Source organism: Ochotona princeps, chromosome 15, assembly GCF_030435755.1.
Source record: "Ochotona princeps isolate mOchPri1 chromosome 15, mOchPri1.hap1, whole genome shotgun sequence".
Taxonomy (NCBI): domain Eukaryota; kingdom Metazoa; phylum Chordata; class Mammalia; order Lagomorpha; family Ochotonidae; genus Ochotona; species Ochotona princeps.
Window position 1 is genome coordinate 7034824 of NC_080846.1, and position 18644 is coordinate 7053467.

The 18644-nt window shown below is 52.8% G+C and overlaps 1 protein-coding gene across 1 annotated transcript in view; it reads left to right on the forward strand.

Annotated features, from left to right (window-relative positions):
* The window catches only part of TST (thiosulfate sulfurtransferase), a 254633-nt gene that overhangs the window by 83612 nt on the left and 152377 nt on the right, over positions 1-18644 (forward strand). The window lies entirely within an intron of this gene.

Consider the following 18644-nt stretch of genomic DNA (forward strand, 5'->3'; position numbering starts at 1 on the left):
TCAAATTGTTGACTCCTGCCCCAGAATCTTACATCTCAATGGCTTTGACCCCTAGCTTCTGGGGTGTCACCCACCACAAGCTCGTGGCTACAAGCTGTCATTGAAGAGAGACAGCTCCGGTCTAGTGTGCTCGGAACTTGGGGCTCATGCCTCTTGTCATGGCTCAAGTGTAATTCATGATTGTTTTCCGAGAAACTTGGATACAATAATCTCCACGGAAAGGTTTTGCTTAGCACCCTGAGGGTAGAGTTGGGAGGTGGGTGCTTGGTCTGGTTCACTTAGGGGCGGAGCCTGTGGGAGCCGACTGCCAGGCATGAATGCAGCTCTCTCGGGATTCTGGCTCCTTCGCTGGTGTCCCCATCCCTGCCCTCCCCCTACAGTGACCCACCTGCTGGGAGGGAGGGAGGCCCTCACCCAGTGCCAGTGTCATGCCATAAGGGGAATGAGTCTCTTTTCTTCCTACAGTGGCCATTCCTGGGTATCTTATTACAGCACTGGAAGATGTTCTCATAGGGGTCTATGGTGTGGAGTAGCCACACCTGTGACACCAGTTCAAATGCCAGTTCAAGTCCTGGCTGCTCCACTTCCCATCCAGCTCCCTGCTTGTGGCTTGGGAAAGCAATGGAGAAGGACACAGGTATTTGGTCCCCTGCACCCAGGTGGGAGACCTGGATGCAGTTCCAGGCTCCTGGGTTGATCCTGCGTAGCTCTGGTCATTGTGGTCATTTGGGGAGTGGGCAGAGGGCATAGCTTGCTCTGTGTGTGTGTGTCTCTGGACTTGGGGAGGGATCTCCCCCACTATTGCTGATAGCAGTACTGAAGGGCCTGGACTGAGTGCCAGCCACAGACTTAGGGCAAATACCTGCTCTCTGTCTAGCACTGGGATCTGTGTACCACAACTTATAGGTGGCACTTGCGGCCATTTCAAAGGACATGAAGATTGGGTGGAGCTGTGCGGTGGTCCACCCTGGAGACCTCATCTTACCAATGAGGAGATTGGGGCCTGAGGAGGAGGGGCCCCGACCCAGGGCACCGGGAATGAACCACTCTGGGTTGGGGTTCCTCCAACCTGAGCCGGTGTTGGCTGTAGCGCCTCAGAGCTTGCTCACCTGCTTATTTCGCTCATTCATCAGCATCCACTGAGGCCATTCTGTGTCAACACAGAAAATTCCCTGCCCTCAGCAGTGGTGCACTGGCTGAGTCAGCGGGGTGCCAGGGTGGGCGGTGGCAGGGGGTGGGCGTGGTGTCCGTGGCAGGAGAGGCATGAGTCACCTCCCTACAGTATGTTTTCTCAAGGACTCAGGATGGAGGCCCATGTGCTGCACCTGCTAAGGGTCTGGCCTGGGAACTGAGCTGGGGTGGGGGGCGTGGGGAGCTCAGGGGGCTCCCCAGAGAAGGTCGATCTCCCTCTCCCAAGTCCTCCTCCTGGCTGCAGACTCAGTGGCAGCCAATTGCGTAGACTGTGGGATGGAAGGAAGCAGCGCCAGGGCTGAGGCTTGCAATCCCCAGGCAAGGCTGCATGTCAATGGCCACAGGTCAAGGGTCATAGGGAAGAGGGGCTGTCAGCCCTTCTCCCACCCCACTCCTCAAGGAGAAAGGTGTTTATAAAAGAAAAAGCCAGGCAGAGAGAAATAGCAGTTGATCACTCTTTGCCTGTTTGGGTTTATTTATCTTTTTTTTTTTTGGTCTTTTTAATTTCTCTTGTTTACATGATTGCAATGACCCCGGACCTTGCTGGTTAACATGGAAAATGATCCCCAACCCTCTGCTGCACACCTGTGCTATTCACAAGGAGCAGGTGACCCCAGTCCAAACCGCCTGGAGCAAAGTCCAGCCCCAGCGCTTGGTCACTTTCTCATCATGGTCTCCGGGACTGACTTAGCCTTCCTGAGTACTAGTTTTCCCATCTGTGAAATGAATGTAACAACACTGCTTTCCTCCTACCGGGAGAAAGAAGCCAGTTGAGCTATGTGTTGACAAATGTTGACCATTGTAGGCGCCGAGAGCAGGAGTGGCAGTCTTCAGCGCCCAAAGTGGTAATAGTGGGTTGGTGGGGGAGGGGTTGGGCAGGTGAGTAAATGAGGAAAGCGGACCAAGTGAGGGGAACACAACAGGGAGTGGTGGAGACTGTGGCAAAATGAAGAGGCTTTGCCCTGTGGGACGTGGGCTTCTGGTTCTCGGCCACGACTGACGACAACGGAAGACAGCCACGTGTTGTTTCCAAGCAGAGCTGGATTGGTACCTTCTGATGTGATGTCAGCAGTCCAGCTGGAGACTATGGGGAGGCTCCCCGCGGGCCCCTCTTCCCATCCCTGGCTGTCCATGCGTTGCCTGGTTAATGGCAGGCAGGTGGCTGCTTCTGTGGCCTCTGTGGGTTGTGAAATTTAAGGCACTTGGAGCCTCCCGAGTATTATCCACATACGTAGAAGTTTCTCCAACAACGAAAGAGAGAGTGGGAGCTGCAGAATCCTGGCTAGGGGCTGCGGGAGGAGAGACGCGGAGTCAGGCCCTCTCGTGCTAGGGCCCCTTTCTGACCAGCCCAGGGCCCATCTGGGCTCACACAAGGCACCCTGGGAACTGAGGCAGGGGCCAGAGGGAGAAGCTGGTGAGGGCGGAGGCAATGCTGACCAGGGTGGCTCCCAGGGTGACTGGCACTGACCCTGGAGGCCTCAGGGTGGAAGTTTCTGAGTGTCCAGAGTGATGACAAGCACAGAGAGCTGGCGCTGGGCGGGCAAGCAGGGAGGGGTGGGAGGGGCTGGTTTATGCGCAGTCTTCACTCACCAGGCCTCCGGTGCAGACCTGGTACACAGTAGGTGCTCAAACATGCGCCTCCATGGGGTGGGGCCTGGCTGTGCATGTGGCAGGGTGGGCTTCTCCCGGGCATCAGGCAGCAGCTCGGTGGTTGTCACAGCCCTGTTCCCTGCAGCCTGGACTCAGCCTTCTCTTCCATGAAATGGTCACATGTCAGTGAGAGGAGGCCCCAGGATCCCTGTGGTCCTGTGTGGGTCCCTGCCATGCTGCTTCGTCCACTCCTCAAGTCCCCCGGGCATCCAGGGGCTGGCTTGATCCTCTGAAGATTCAGGGAGGCTGAGCCACGGCATCAACTCCCCACCCCTACCCTGCTGCCCTGCCAGAGGAGCCTAGCAGGATAACTCCAGACCTCAGAGCTTTGGGCAGCTCCTCACTCTCACCCCAGATCTATGGATATGAAAGGAAGATGTTGTGAAACAGTGGGCTAAGGCACCACTCTTTCTATAGCCCTGCCTTTCAAGTTATCATAAGAGGGGGCCCATTAAGCTGCCACTTGCAGTGTTTGTATCCCATATGGGTGCTGGTTCAAGTCCTGGTTGCTCTACTTTCTGATCCAGCTTCCTGCTAAGGTGCTTGGGAAAACAGCAGAGGATGGCCCAAGGCCTTGGGCCCCTGCACCTACGTGGGAGAGTGGAGTTCCAGGCTTCTGGCTTCATATTGACTCAGCTGCAACTGTTACAGCCACTTGGGGAGTGAACCAGCAGATGGGAGGCCTCCAGCTCTGTCACTCTGCTTTTCAAACAAAATGTCTTACAGTCACTTGAAGGTGTCACGTCCCCAGGGCCCTGTGACCAGAGCACCCCAGGGCTCTCTTCCAACATGGTATTAGCAGAGGCCTCCTCACTGGGCAGCTGGCACACTTCTTTCCAAGAAGGAGAACTGAGTAACTTGCCCTGTTTCCCTTTTCGCCCCAGCTGCTGGGAAGCTCAGGCAAAGCAGCACGGATTGTCTGGCACGCGCTCCTTCCCCTTTCCCATAGGCTCTGGGCTGCTCACTTTGTCCTCAGCTTTGTGCACATCAAGGGAGGACAGTCTGGGAGAGGCAGAGTCTAAATATAAAAAAAAGGAAGGAGGGGAGGGGAGGAGGGAAGTGGGAGTTGGAGGTTTCTAACAGCTCTCAGCCCTGTGGACTCGCTACTGCCACCTCTGCCACCTCTCTGGGTCACCGCCTTCTTTCCTCTGGTGACAGCTCCTCCTGGTCCTCTGGCTCCCAGCCACTCCCTACTCTCACTCCAGCTCTATGGGTTTGAAAGGCAGGTGTTGTGGAGCAGTGGGTTAAGCCACCATTTTTTCTCTGTAACTCTGCCTTTCAAGTAAACACATCTTGAAACACAGAGATAACTCTCTTAGTGGTTCACACTCCAAATGACTGCAGCATTCAGGGCTGGGCCAGATTGAAGTCAGGAGCCACAAGCTTCTTTCAGGTCTCCCAGGCGGGTGCAGGGGTCCAAGCACTTGGGCCATTCTCCACTGCTTTCCCAGGCACATTCACAGGGAACGGGATCTGAAGTGGAACAGTGAGGACTTGAACCAGGATCCATAAGGGGATGCCAGTGCTGCGGTCAGCAGTTTCACTTGGCCCTGACCACCTTTCTTTCCAGCCCATGGTATCTTATCCCCCTGCCACCTGCTGGCCCCCGGCTCTGGCCAGTGTCTCCTCATGCTTCAGGCTCAGTCTGTGTTTCTCTGGGCACTTTCCTGATCCACAGGCTCGGCACTGCTGCCCCTCCTGCCACCAGAACCCCAGCTCTGCAATTGCTCAAGATTGGCTTTCTCCACTAGACTGTATGACTGCCGGGGCGGGGGCTGCGTGTTCAGGGTGTGGCATGCAGTGTGCTGAGTGTGTGTTGAGTGAGTAAGTGGCTAGGATGGGACCAGGAAGCTCGGCCCAACAGCCCTCCTGTCCGTGCTGACACTCCAGGCCTGAGCAACTATACTCCATACAGGTGGAAGACAAACCTGGCCGGTTCCCTGCCCAGCACCAGTCCCAGACCTGGGAGGAGAGAGCTCCCCTGTGTGTGCTGTACAGCCTGGACACAATATGCTCAGTGCCTCGGTGTTCCCTCCCTGCCACAAAGTCGGGCCAGGCTGTGGCAGTCATGGCCCAGAGAGTGGGACAGGCACGTCTTTTCCTCTTGCCCTTTCTCTCCCTCGGCTGCTGCTCAGGCCCTGTGGGAGGGAGGAGGCCACAGCTGGTTCCTCTGTCACCCCAGTACTGTGGACTGTGGCCATGGCACACACAGAAGGCAGTGTGCGTATGCCTGCACCTGCTAGAACCCTCTCCCAGGTCTAGTGAGCCTGTGGGGAATGGCAGGTGTGTGAGTGGTGGGGGTGGAGCAGACAGTGGGCATGGGAGGGGGGGCTCAGGTCGACTCAGTCCCCCTTGACTTGTTCCTTCCCAGCTCTGGACTGCAGCCTGGTTGTTCCCCCTGCAGAATGGAATGACGGTTCATTTATGCTCCAGAAGCATCCAGAATGTTCCCCACGGAGACCACATTGAGGGTCCCAGAGCTTAGGTGGCCAGATCAGCCCATGGGATCAGAGAGAGGCTGCTAGCTCCTCCATACCTTCCCTTTCCGATTGCCTTCCTGTAAGAGGAAGCCACTCCAGGCAGCCAGCAGTAAGCGTGGCCGCAGGCTGCCAGCTGCCAGCCGCCAGCCAGGGAGACCTTGGCCCTACCCCCTTGTTCTTGTCTTCAGAGACCAAAACCAACCCGTTGGCTCCCCCGTGTGGTGGCCTCAGGGAAGAATGCACCTGTGGGTTTCCTGGAGGGTCCCTGGAGGGCCCCCAACTCTGGGATGCGTGGAGCTGAATTCTGGCCTTGGGTGAGGCTGGGCACTGGGTGGAGCCTGCAGCTTCCTTTTTCCACCGCCTCCCTCCCTGGGCCTCTGCTGCTGCTGTCAGGGCGCTGCTGAGGCAGTGGTAGGCTGCTAGGGCCTGGACCAGGAGAGGCCAGTTGGTGCAAGATCCCATCTTGACATGAAAATTTGACCTTTTGTTCTTTGTGATTTTGGGGGGCATTGATTTTGGATTTTAATGATATCGTATGAAGTCTTATTTTTCTTCATTAAGGAATTTTCAGCTGCCCTCTAAGCTTGGATGTCAGCCCAGTCATGATGGGGGTAGGGTGATCACGGACTGTGGCTGGGACTAGAGAAGGCTTCGCATGGATGCTACTGACCGTGGGTCAGCCTGCCATTGCCCACTGGGCCTCCCGTGCCACTCGTCCTTCCGTCCTTGTGCCGTGTGTCCCAATGGTGGGAGTTTGTGTCCTACACGCAAGGTGGCAGGGGTGACCTCTGGCGTCCACTCAATATCTACGCTTTCATTTGTTGTGTATGCATGTCTCTGCATGTATTTACGAGTGAGAGAGGAAGAGGGGGTGCAATTTTCCATTCCTGCTTCAGTCTGCAAATGCTTACAATAGCTAGGTCAGGCTGAAACCAGGACCCAGGAACTCAATCCAGGCCTCCGCGGGGCAGGGCCCCAAGTTCACTTAATCCAGGCCTCCGCGGAACAGGGCCCCAAGTTCTTGAGGCATCACCACTGCCTTCCAGTGTGTTCACTGACCAGAAGCTGGGTTTGCGAAGAGGAGCTGGAGCCCAGGTTCTCCGACACTGGATTCAGGCATCCCAAGTGGTGGCTTAACCGCTATGCCCAACACCTGCCCCTGTTCTGTTTTTACATTTAAAATAGTTTATTTATTATTACAGCTTGCCTGGTCAGCAGTGGTTGGGACATGAGCCAGCTCCAGTGGGCAGTTTTCTATGTTGGAAGCCTCTGAGAAGCCTCCAACATTCACATCCTTTGCGCCCAACTAGCGCTGGGCAAGGCAGTCCTTCCAGCTCCTGTTAGGATCTTGCCTTGCGTGTGACTGAGGTGGTGCCCCCAAAGAGGTCCTGGACACATGGCTGCACAGTAGGCAGCTGGGAGCAAGCACCCATGATGTGTCAGCCCTGTAAGGCCAGCCACTTTGTATATCAGTGATATAACAGAGCTGGGACCTGCGAGGTGGCTGGGATTGCTGCAGGCTGGGAAGGTTACAAGCACGAGGCTGCTTGGGAGGCTGTCCTGGTGGGGCTGGGTACAGGGGCTGTGGTTTGGGCTGTGGAAGGTCAGGAGTATAAGGGACATTTCCAAGAGGCCATCTGGAAGTTGGGGTACTGACCAGGCCTCATGAAAAATGGAGGATGAGGATGTGGAAGGCTGCAGCTTGTGGGTTGGGCAGCAGAGGACGCTGTTCTCTGTTAGGAATGGTTGTGTGTGTGTGTGTGTGTGTGTGTGTGTGGCCAGCCAGTGGGAGATTGACAGCTGCAGAACTTGACTTTCCAATTGGGATGGAGCTAGGACCCGAGTTGACCAATAACCTGCCAGGTTGGTGCTAGCTCAGACCCAGCTCTTACCCAGCCTGCCACTTTCCATAGGACTCTGTGAGATGTTCATGGTGGGAAGGCTCCATGTGGAGGCTCCCCCCAGCAGCCCTGGCTGCACTGCCTGAGACACAAAGAACTCAGCGTGGACACTGCATCCCAGTGGAGTCACCAGAGGACTGTGGCCCAGCTGACTTCACAGGGAGCAAACACCGCCCAGCTGAGCCGAGCCAATGCACAGAGCTACAGGAGAGAGTGAAATGAAAATGCCTTGTGGGATGCTTTGCTACACAAGTTGGTATGAAGCCACTGGAATGTTTGCTTTGTGGTGTGATATTTTGCTTCTGATCCACCTTCCCACTACTGCACGTTCTGGGAGGCAGCGAGTGACGGCTCAAGGACACTGGAGTCCTGGCTTTGAACTTGGCCTAGTCCTGGCTGTTGTGGGGCTTTGGGGCGTGAGCCAGGGGGTGGAAGATCATTCCATGTTTTTCTGTCCCTTTGTTTTTCAAATAAAATGAAAATAAACAAAAAATTAAGAAAAAATATGATATGCCCACACACACAGTGGACTACTATTGAGTCTTGAGAAAGAGGCAGTCTTACTGCCTGTGACATCGCAGGTGAGCTGGAGGAAGCTGCTCCAAGGGCACCACGTTGGGGACAAACACGAGATGTCACACGGTCTCACTCCAATGTGGAATCTCAAGAAGCCGGCCTCAGGGGAACAGAGAAGGGTTGTGCTTGCCAGGGCCCGTGAGTCCGAGATGGAGACAGTGAGAGGCAGGGTGCAAGACTCGGGCCACAGGAGTACCCAGTGCAGCAGCCATAGCCCGAGATATGCTGTGTGCTGGCACATGGTGAAGATGGCGCATGTGCCCAAGTGGGAGTGCAGCACAGCATATGCCCACGTTGAAACAGCATGGACACCAGGAATATGCCCATGACGTCACTAGCGTGGGGGAATCAAATGTGTGGGGGAAATAAAATCAATCTCGAACATTGCACCGTTATTATTCCTACATAAATAAATGCATACTGACTGTGAGGCTGTCCGCGCTGCTGGCCTGGTGGCCGTTACTCAACAGGAACCCTGTTCTCACGGCCCGGAGCTGGCTGCAAGGTCAAGGTTGTAGCTCTGGCACCTGTGGTGTGTGGCGGGAGCCTGGCTGTGGAGGACTCTATGGGACCTCTTTCTAAGTCCATTGCCTGAGAGGTCCTACCACAGGACCCCGTGCCCTCCCACGGCTCTGCATCCGGACAGCTTCACCTGTAAGGGCAACAGCCCCCAGCTCAGGTGTCACATCTCCAGCTAGGGCCGTCTGCATGTGGATGGGCACATATACTTGCCACCTTGGTAGGCAGGTGGTTTCTCCACCCATATCTCCTAGACACCCATATGTCTCCATCCCTGACTCAGCACCTACCCACACGCCGCTCCTGCAGTCACCTAGCGAACTGGCACTTCCGTTTACCAAGCTGCTTGGCACCCCGTTTGCTTTTGGCGGGAACATCTGTAGGTTGCTACCATGGCCATCAGCCCCTGGCCAGACCTCCCTCATTCCCTGCAGTGGCTTCTGTGCCTGTCCCATTCTGGGCTATTCCTCATGTGGAAACCAGAGGGCGCCATTTAGATTCGCATTCAGTGGCTCACACTCAGAACAAGCCGCAGATTGTGGGGGCACTGGGCTACTCCCCTCACCCTGTGCACCGCTCTCCTGCCCGCTCCCCAGCTTTCGTGCTGGCTGAGCTCTTCCGTGCCTCTCAACAGGTGTGTTGGACAGGTGTGTCATCACGTCACTGCCTCCTGCTTCCTATCCATCTCTTCCCCAGCTTCCTGGGTGGTTCTCACAAGACACAGTCCAACCAGCAATGTTGTCGTGTTCACTCTCTCTTATTATGGACTCTGTCTTCTAGCAGGACTGGGAGCTCCCCAGGCCAGGTGTTCCCTTGTCTCCTGCCATTTGCCCCAGCACACCCAGGAAGAGCTTCTGACTTGTGCACTGTGGAAACGCCATCCACCAGCACCTTGTGGCCCAGGGAAGTCATTGGGCATGGCAGGATTCTCTCTTTGACCCCAGCCCTCTGCCTTCAGGACACCTCGAGGATTATTTATTTAAAAGCAGAGTTACACAGAGAGATCTTCTATCCGTTGGTTCACTCCCCAGCCAGGGCAGGGCAAGGCCAAAGCCAAGATCGTCTGGCTCTGCCACGTGAGTGCAGCGGCCCAAGCACCTGGGCCGTCCTCAGCTGCCTTCCCAGGCTCATTAGCAGGAACTAGATAGGAAGTGGAGCAGCCAGGACATGAACTGATGTCCATATGGGATGTTGGTGTCAGTTTCTATGCCAGCCCCGAGAGCATCTTTCTTTTTGCCCTCTTCTAAGGCTCAGCTTCAGAGCCCCTAGTCTATCGCAAGCCTGTGGATGAATGCCCACTCAGGGCACAAGGAGAAAGGCAGGGACATGGGCCCTGGGGTTCCTTGAGGGGAAGACTTTGAGAGGTGAGACCTGAGACCTTCACAGTGGTGGGGGAATGGGGGCGGTGCCTGGAACGGAGCCAGCGCCCGGAAACCCCCAATCCTACCCCCCTGCCACAGTGACGTACTTGCTGGGTTCTGGGAGAGGTTTAGGGGACAGAGGGTATGAGGGTGCCTACAAGCTAAGGGCAGGTGGGGACAGGTACTGGCTGATGGGAATTTGCCCCCTCCACCAGTGGCCACTTGGCTGGGGATTAGATGCACTTTAGCTCCCAGGCACTGCCCAGAGCCAGCCACTTTTCTTGTGTGACTCCTCTTGGTTGTGACGTTGAGCAGGGGGTGGATCCAAATAGAGTGGGGGAGGGGGACCTGGGCCACTGCATTCCCCAGCTCTGACTGCAAGGTACCTGCCAGGGACACCTGGGGCGAGGGCACCCCAGCTTCATGTTTTCTTCCATTAATTAAAACAGAAATTCTTATTTCTGTAATGATTTTCTGCCTGCCAGCTCTGTGCCATGTCTCGTGGTCCAGGCTTTTAAAAGGTTGGCTGGCATTTTTACTAAAAGGTTAACATTTTTAGGACGAGATGGCAATTCCAAAGTGGTGTGCATTTGATGTTATAGCCTTGAGGTTTATAAAGCCGTAACAAAGAGTGACAGAATTACAGGGAGCGGTGACAAATTCACCGTCCTAGAGGGAGATTTAGCATACTTTGTCAGTAGCTGATAGATGAAACGAGACAAATAGAAACCTATTTGTAATGAAGTCAGGGATCTGAACAGTGCAGTTCACGCTTTTGATTGATTAGACAAGAGGGGGAATACCAAATAGGGACGCATTTATGAAAGGAACACTCAGGTGGCTCATGAGGTCCGTCTCGGCACGTTGAAGAGAACTCGGGTGATGCAGCCCACATCCCATATCCACCTGTCGAGGTGATGTCACTCATCCTCAACTGTTGGACCAAAAATAGAGTCCCAACCAAAGTTTCAAAATATTTAGAACTAAAACACAATGCAATAGAACAGAACTGCAGTTTATAGGAAATTTTGAGTTATGCACATTTTACCACCCTTTAAATAAAAATATAAGAAAAAAATGTAGTTTACAGCTAACATAGTGTGGCTTAAGAGCTTAAAGTGCCATCATTTCCCCCCATTATTTGAGAGGCAAAGGGGGTCCTACTGGTCCCTCAGCAGGTACCTATAATGCCCAGGCTGGGCCAAGACCAAGCTGGGAGCACAGTCTACATTTCCCACTTGGGTGCAGGGTCCTGAGGCCTTGGGCTGTCCTGCTCTGCTTTCCCAGGCCACAGCAAGGAGCTGGATGGGAATTGGAGCAGTGCTCATATGGGACGCAGGCATGGCAGGTGGTGGCTTTACCCATCATGCCACAGGCTGACCCCTATTATATTATAACATTTCTATGAGTGAAGCTTAGCACTGTTCATTATTATTGTTGTGTATGGCCTTGCCTATTTTCTTGCTGGACCACGTTCTTTGTACTTTATATTTGTTGAGCTCTTAGTAGAGACAGTAAGGCTTTGACTATAACGTCAATTAGAATTATGTTATCCAGGTGCCACTGTTGTGATGTAGTGAGTAAAGCCACCATAAAGGGCACCTGTTCATATTCCAACTGTATCACTTCTGCTCCACGGCCCTGTTAACAGCCTGGGGAAAGCTGCGGAAGATGGCCACGTACATGGCCCCCTGCCACCCATGTGGGATCCTGGCCCAGACCTGGCAGTTCCAGCCACCTGGAGGGTAAATTAGCTGATGGAAGATCTGTCTGCCTGTCTCTCTGTAACTCTGACTTCAACATCAATAAAGAAATATTTTTAGTAAGTTATCCCCCAAAATATTAAGTTAAAAATGAAACTAATTCAATGGAAATTGAGTGCAATGGCATCATCAAATAAAAATTCATTATTCTGCCTGTTTCTACCCAACAGAATTCCCCAAACACGATTCAAATGATGGGTCCCGGCACCATGGCTCAATAGGCTAATCCTCCACCTTGTGGCACCAGCATCCCACATGAGCACTGTTCATGTCCCAGCTGCTCACTTCCCATCCAGCTCCCTCCTTAAGGCCTGGGAAAGCAACAGAGGATGGCTCAAATCCTTGAAACCCTGCACCCACATGGGAGATCCAGAGGAAGCTCCTGACTTCAGATTGGCCTTCAGCTCTGGCCATTTGGGGAGTGAACCAGTAGATGGACGATCTTTCTCTCTGCCTCTCCTTCTCTATAAAAACCTACCTGTCAAAGAAAAGCAAGTAAATGTTTAAAAGAGAGAGAGATTTAGATGACTTCAAGGTTTGCATATTATTTGAGGGAGAGATAATTCAGTAGAAAAAGATATTGCCAACTCAGTTCATGAAACTAGTCCCAACTGGATACAAATGTCATGGATGATGTGTGAACTGTCCCATCCCTGGACAACCCCTTCCCTGCAGTGGCAGAAAACGGAGCAGATACACGATGGCTGTATTGGTGAGAGTGTCGGTTATGCTGCCTCAAAACACAATGGCTTCCAGAAGATGAAAGTCCAGCGAGGAGTGGTCACTTCTAACTGTGCCACTCCCAGCCTTGGGCTTCCAGACGTTTCCAGCATTTCCATCCATTTCCTGGTCTCTGCGGCTATAAGGGAGTAGCCAGACCTGGTTTCTTGTAAAGAAGGGCAGATGCCGACACCTGGAGAAGGCCTCACGCTGCCCTGGGGCATGACAGAGGGCGTCCCCCAGTGAGGCAGAACAGGGGCACTGCCTGTCTTTCTCTTGTTGTGCAGCGGGGGTCCTATCCTATGATCCTAGCTCCCAAAGGTCCTGCCTCCAGTGGCAGCCCAGGCAGTAGAACATGGCAACAGTCAAGATGGAACCCCTGAAGTGTTCTGACATGTCCCTACCCTGATCCTTGCCATGACCTCAAGTTCTAGGAGAGTCCCTTGCAAGGATGAGAGTGTACATGTCGAGCAAATACTTCATTTCAGGGCTGGCTGTTACTTCTCTTTGTCTGGCAGAGCGCCAGAAAGTCACATCCAGCTTGACACAGGCCTCCTGGAGAACCAGAGAGATTACTGAGACATAGCAACATAATTTAGTCTTATTTTCTCCTGTTGGTGCCTGGCAATTCGGTTGCTTGTGGTGGATCTTCCTCTCATTCTGAGATTAGCAAGGAGCTACAAAGTTTCCCCTGACAGCCCAGGGCCAAACACAGGTCTTTTGTGTGTTTATCAACTCCTTTACCAGCCAGTGGCTGGTTCTGAACTTGGGTGTTCCCCTGCATTTGATAAGACTCCAAGAGTGACTCCGGGAGGGAAGAGAACACAGGAAGAATTCTTGACAATTCCTCCTTTGTCACATTGTGCCAATGCGAGCCTGGTTCCATGGGTGGTCCTTTGTGCCCATGCCAATGTTAAAGTCAATTGGATAGTTTTTCACATCAATGTGAGCTTGAAAGCCCCCAACAGTGGCTACTGGGGGCTGCTCCCCACTTCCACTTACAGTGGTATGGGACAGTCCTCCAGCCAGCGAATAAAGGACCTCTGAGCTTCTAAGAGTCTGCCTCTGACTCATTTCTGGGACAGAATCTGTCAACTTGCGACACTCCTACTTCCATCAGTGTAAGACTCTCAGGCATTAAATTTGCCGTGCGTGAGGGCCTAGGGTCCACGTTCAAGACCTGGCGCGGGGACGAAGGGCACAGGTGCTCAGCACAGCTCCTCCAGGGAGTTAACCGGGAAGTCATGAGCACTATCCCACCCGCTCTTGTCCCCCAAGACTTGGTTACAGGCCATCCTTGGTGCAGGAGAAACTGAGAAGTGTGGTGAGCATGCGGCTAGCCACATCTCTGTTATGGAAAATCAGTGGGGCCAATGCTGTGGTGTGGTGTGTAAGGCTGCTGCTTGCATTCCGGCCTCCCATGTAGGCACCAGTTTGAGTCTTCACTGTTCTGCTTCTAATCCAGCCCCGATAATGCACCTGTGAAAACAGCAGAGGATGGTTTAGGTGTACCCGTATGGGAGACTTGGAAGGAGCTCTTGGCTCCTGGGTTCAGCCTGGCTTTGCCATGGTAGTGCACACAGGTCTTTGTCACTTCCTCCTCGCTCTCTCTCTCTCGCTCTGTAACTCTCAAATGAAGAAATCTTAAAAAAAAAAAAAAAAGAAGAAAAGAAAAGATGAAAAACAAGTGAAGAATGACAGCTTGGGGTCAAATACATCCCCCGAATTAGTGTACCTTTCTCCAGGATGCACGGGTAATTGGGTCTCAGAAAGCGTAGTCTTGTGCCCGGCGCAGCAGCTAGTGCCTAAAGTCCCCACCTTGAAGGTGCTGGCATCCAATATGGTGCCGATTCTAATCCTGGCAGCCCTGCTTCCCATCCAGCTCCCTGCTTGTGGCCTGGGAAAGCAGTCAAGGACAGCGCAAAGCCTTGGGACCCTGCATCCATGTGGGAGACTGGAAGAAGCTCTGGGCTCCTGGCTTTGAATCGGCTCAGCTCCGGTTGTTGTGGACACCTGGGGAGTGAATCATCGGATGGAAGCTCTTCCTCTCTGTCTCTCCTCCGCTCTGTATGACTTTCCAATAAAAATAAATAAATCTCTTTTTTTGAAAAACAAAGAGAAAGAAAATGTAGTCGAGTAATTTATAATCTCCCATCCATAGAGGACAAAACTCGGTAAAATGAAATCCTAATACAAACAAACCAAACTGCTTTTACTAACAGCAGCAGGGAAATTTAGCTGAGTAATACTGGTCCAAAGCCTACAATAAGCATGAAGTTCAATGGTGAAAGATTAGAAACAGATGAGACTGCATACTGTCACCAACTCCATCCGGCCCCATACCAAGTGGAGGAATTCATGTCATAAAAAAACTGTGACAAAAGACATAAAACTGTCATTTTCCTGTAAATGATAAGACTACCTACCCAGACTGACTTGCTAGAGGCAAAATCTTGAGATAAAGTATAATTGGAATTTCCATTCAAGTCTCTCTAAGTCCAATATGCAAAATGTGACATTTTTCCCTACTTGTAGATAACACAGAAAAATCCAATTGAAAGGAATCGTTGTTCTCAAGCTGCTGAAAGTAATGAGGAATCAAAACGTAAGTCTTGAGTGAATGTCACCTTCCTGGAGAAATGCTATAAAACTTCATCGAAAGTCAGAACAGAGAAATTGGCCACTGTCCTTGGATAGGGAGACTTGGTTATTTGAAGATGTCAGTCTCCCCTGGCTCCTCTAGCAACTGAAGACAGGTTTCATCAGAATTCTGCCATAGCCTTCTCTGGAACTTGACAAGCTTATTCTAAAACGTATGCGGTCAGTTGATGGTGCTGACAGTTTTGAAAAAGCTCCAGGGAGGGAAATTTGCAAAGAGGTCATAGAGGGCTAAGACCACGTGGCGCTGGCTCAATGCACCAATGGAGAGACCACAGACAGGGAGGCGAACGTCTCGGCCTGCAGATGCACAAGCCCCCAAAGTCATCCTAAGCTTGCACGGGATGTAGATCTTTCCTCTGTGGTAGAAAGGATGGTAGTCATCGACCACATAGTTAATGAAATCTAACCCATAGCATGGATGAATCAGAGATGGCGCCCATCTTGCCACACCCTAAAGTTACTCTGAGTAAGCAAGGTCGACCATGGGAGAAGCAGCATTCCAAAAACCTCACGAGGAAGAATGCAGGAAATTGAGTGTAGCAAAGAGATGCATGGTAAAACTCATTCGAGAGTCACAGGTCACAGGGGAGAAAAGGTACATCTGTCCACTGCCTTAGTCTGTTGTGCGTTGTTACAGGAAAATATTTGACACCGATAGTATACATCTATTGGAAAGGCAGAGAGAGATGGAGATCTTTCACCTGCTAGTTCATTTTCCAAATGGCTGCGGCAGCTGGGACTGGGCCAGGCTCAAGCCAGGAGCCAGGAACTCCATCTACGTCTCACATGAGGGCATCAGGGGCCTAAGGTCTTGGGCCACCACCTGCTGCTTCCCAGGTGTGTTAGCAGGGAGCAAGATCAGAAGCAGAGCTGATAGGATTCCTAAGGGTGCTGTGATACAGGATGCCAGCTTTGCCAACTAGGGCCTTACCCTGTGGTATCCCAATGCCAGCCCCTAGGCTGGGCACTTGACAAAAGAGAGAAATATTCTTGGCTCATTGTTCCAGGGACTGGAAGGTTGAAACAGCATGGTTTGGGCCCCTGGCTACATTGTGACAGGAAGCAGGAAGGGAACTGGCCATGTACAGCGCCCTCTTGGGGTGACTTTCGGCTCAGGGGTTGAGATGCCCCTGGGGACTCCCAAAGCTTTCCTTATCACGGTGTTGGGGTTTCAGTCGCAGCTCTGCTCCTAGTTCCGGCTTCCTGCTGGTGTGCACTCAGGTGGGGGGAGGGGTGTAGTGACATCTCAAGAACCTGGGCACCTGCCATCCACCTGGGGGACCAAGCCTGGTTCAGCCCTAGCCATGGTGGCCATGTTGGGGGTGAACCACAAGATAGATCTTTCTCTGTCTCCTCATTTCTTGGTGGTGACTTTGCTATTCAAATAAGTCTATCTTTAAGAAGTGAGAGGGAAACGCCTTTTAAAACATACACCAAGAAAGAAGCAAAAAGTGTGAAGAGATTTGCAGAACGGGAAACATGTGTGTCCAGGAAAATTTGCAAAGACACAGACATCAACAGAACTTGGTGGACATCAGGATCACAGACACAGCTCACACCCAGAAGATTGGCAGGAGGAAAAAGTCTCACCTGGCTGAGTGCGGACAAAGGCAAAGGTGAGGAAGACTCCTGGGGACCGAAGTCTGTCCGGGTAGATGGCAGAGGAGTTCACAGCTCTGCCACTGCCCTTTGGCAGGGCTGTAGGCTGCTCCCAGTGCTGGTACTGTGGGCAGCAAAATTTTTTGCTGTGCAGGCCATATATACACACCCTAATGGGAAACTGGATAAGTGCATGTGGAAACATTTATGTGAAAGGAATATTATATACCTGAAAAATGATTACACTAAAACCCTAAGCTACCAGCACACTGGTAAAGGGACAATAGAGCCACTGAGACCGTGTGGCCCTGGAGCAAAAAGTATGACCTTGGTGGGGAGCTCCAGGGACATAGATTTGGGGTAAAAATGAGGGAGGTTTTCTTCTTATTCCCATTCCCTTTCCCCTACCCCTTCTCCTACCCACCACCGTCCTTCTTTATTTGAAAGAGAGAGAGAAAGAAGGGGGGAGTGCTTGCACTCACTGATTCACTCCCCAAATGTCCACAGCAGCAGGGGCGAGTCAGGCAAAGTCAGTAACTCCATCCAGGTCTCCTGCTCTGGGCAGCAGGGTGGGTATTAGTGGCAAGTACAATAAGCAAGACTTGAACCAGGAACTCTGACGTGGCCTGCAGTTTTCCCTAAGCAGTGGCTTTACCACTGTGCAAAATACCTTCCTCCCTGAAGAAAGGCTTTCTCACAGTTTGCCTCGGGGTGGGGTGAGGTACGGACAGGAGGCTCTGCCCTTGCAGGGAGTGAGCTCCCTAGCACAGGAGGTATGTGAGCAGAGATTGGAAGCTGCTTTGCGGACAGTGAACCAAGCCACGTGAACCAAGGGCCTTGGGCCCCTTCTCAGTCTGACCAAAGCCTTGTGGTTCTGTGAGTCAGTGAGTTGGCACATGTGGTTTCAGAAGGTGGGGCCTGACTGCACAACCAGATGTGACGCATCTGCAGGGTGAGGGGCACTGCTTGCTGCTTAAAGAGGCAGTGCAGGCCACCACCCAGATGAGCCTCAGGCATGCGGAGCCAGGGCACTGCAGGAGAAGTCCTAGATGTGAGTTCCTGCACTGATGTGAAATCCTGCCCACCAGACAGCAACGGATGGCAGCAGCAGGAGCCGCGAATGTATGCATGAGTGTGTGCAGGTGCATGTGGGCATGTTCGTGTGTGTGTGAGGGACAGAGGGGGATGGACGGATGGCACATGGATGTAAGGGAGCTTTCCAAGAGGATGGCATCTTTTTTTTTAAGATGTATTTATTTAATTTGAAAGGCAGAGCTGGGGGGCAGAGAGAGAGAGAGAGAGAGAGAGAGAGAGAGAGTGAATCTTTGACTTCTGGTTCACTCCCTCAAATGGCTGCGACAGTCAGGACTGATTCAGGCCAGGAACCAGGAACTCCATCCGGGTCTCCCACACGGATGGCAGGGACAAGCACTTGAACTATCCTCCGCTGCTTCCCCAGGTGTATTAGCAGCAAGTTGGATTGGAAGTGGATCATCTGGGACTCGAACCAGCACTCTTGTGGAATGCTGGAATCACAGGCGGTAGCTTAACCTGTGCCATAATGCCAGCTCTGTAAGCCACTGGTGGATAGGGAAACAATGTCCAGGATGAAGTCCTCTGGTAGCCAGGGACTCCCTGAGTGGTTGTGGGTGATGCTGGGTCTCTCTATGCCAGGTCGGAATCCAGCACAGCTTTGCATAGCTCCAGGGGAGTGGTAAGCCAGGTCTGCTGGCCAGCAGCTGGCAGATGGACTTGAAGGTGGGTGGGTGGGTGACTTCCTGGTTGAATCCACGTCCTTGCAACGCCTGCAGCTCCTGTGGACAGAGGCTGCCCCCCAGGTGCCTGGTAAAAACCCTGAGCTCGGCCTGCCCCAGCCCAAGGACCGTGGAGGACACCTGACTGCAGGGCGGGTTTTCCAGGCTTCTCACAAGTGACAGATCTGGTGGCCCTATCCTTCCCCTCCCAGCTCCCTCTCCCTGGAGCTGAAAGTGCTGGGGTGGGGGAATAGAAGCTAGGAACACCGAACTAGGAGCTATTTGGGAGACCCTGCACCTGCCAGGTCTACCTTGTGACAAAGGAAACAGCCACTTTACAACATCCCCCTAACCCTGAGCTAGAGAGCTCAGGCACCCTTTCCCCCAGTACAGCAGCAGGGGACCGCAGGAGTCACCTGGGTCTGAGGTGGATATTTTCGGGCAGAGTGATCCAGGCAATCAGCTGCCT